The sequence below is a fragment of the Lissotriton vulgaris genome, chromosome 7 (genome assembly GCF_964263255.1).
Source record: "Lissotriton vulgaris chromosome 7, aLisVul1.2, whole genome shotgun sequence".
In the NCBI taxonomy this organism is placed as follows: domain Eukaryota; kingdom Metazoa; phylum Chordata; class Amphibia; order Caudata; family Salamandridae; genus Lissotriton; species Lissotriton vulgaris.
In genome coordinates this window covers 1,288,274,760-1,288,275,648 of record NC_141695.1, presented here as the reverse complement: position 1 = coordinate 1,288,275,648, position 889 = coordinate 1,288,274,760, and the positions used below count along the sequence as shown (strand labels likewise).

The window sequence follows — 889 nt, the reverse complement described above, 5'->3', positions numbered from 1 at the left end:
ATATGCAAATGAGCATTGATCCTTGTGTGAGAGAGACTAACATTTTCAATCAAAGTGTTGCTTTTTTGTGCTATTTTGCATCATGTTTTTATGGCTACAGTGACAGTAGTGCTGCAAACGAGATGAATCAAATTCCCGTCATGCTCACCCTATGAGTGTGAGTAACTTGAAAACTAACATATATATACTGCATTGATGAGTTTGAGCATTAGAGCAGAGGAAGCTCAACATAGAGGTCACTGGCTGAGTGCATTTGGTACTCCCTCACCTTTGGAAAGGTCTGAGACAAGAGCTAGTCACCTTCCTAGCAGGGATCTCCTGAGCAAGGAGAACAAGCAACCAGAAACCTGTGGCTGGCAGCTGCTGCAAAAGAGGTTGTGCTGGGCCAAGTTTCTGATTCCCAGTCAGCTGATGCTGTTCTCCTGGTATTGAAAGTGGCTTGTGATTGGCTTGGCTGAGTGCAATGGTTGAGATGAGACAATGTCTCATTACCCAATTCAGACTACTCTTCATCTGCTCATATTTTTTCCTAAATTGAATATGCATCACACACTATACTGTAAGTGCTAAGAAAAAATGACCAACAGTGCTTTTCTTCCAGTACTACTTTGTTGTCATCAAACAGAAACACTGAATAGATCTCATATCATAATGATCTCAACAGCATGCTTTCGTAGCTTTTTCCAGGATATATTCTTCACCAAAATTCAGACAATTTTCCACTCACTTCATCAATGCACTGGACATTGATTGTGTATCCATCCTGTAATACACAGCATATACGTCAATTTCAAACACTGTCAATGCAGAGATCAATCAAAATACTACAGAACATATGTTTAGTGTGCCTGAAATGTACTGTGTCAATCATAATAAAGTCTTTCTTTCA

The 889-nt window shown here is 39.7% G+C and overlaps 1 non-coding gene across 1 annotated transcript; it reads left to right on the top strand.

The window, feature by feature from the left end:
• The first annotated feature begins 212 nt into the window (after positions 1–212).
• LOC147703482 (Nuclear RNase P) lies at positions 213–518 on the top strand. The gene has a single exon (XR_015298560.1).
• Positions 519–889: the final 371 nt, after the last annotated feature.